Consider the following 305-nt stretch of genomic DNA (forward strand, 5'->3'; position numbering starts at 1 on the left):
TTTTTTTCATGAATTGGAGTAGAAGTTGAAGTTGAAATCAGTTGTTGTTTTTTGTGTGCATGTGTGGAAGAATCATAATGGTTCGTACAAAGAACCCAAGCTATGTGGAAAAATCGAATCCCCCAGCAGATCTCGAAGAAGAAGCAACTCGTGGAGATGAATCAGAACGTGATTCCGATAAAACGGACTCAATTGAGAAGTCAAATGATAAGGATTCATCGGTAAGTATCTCTCCCTATATTGGTATAACCGTATAAGAATTCGTTCTAAAAAGTATAACTGTATAACTTGGTATAACTTAGAAA

The sequence above is a fragment of the Camelina sativa genome, chromosome 11, assembly GCF_000633955.1.
Source record: "Camelina sativa cultivar DH55 chromosome 11, Cs, whole genome shotgun sequence".
Classification (NCBI taxonomy): Eukaryota; Viridiplantae; Streptophyta; class Magnoliopsida; order Brassicales; family Brassicaceae; genus Camelina; species Camelina sativa.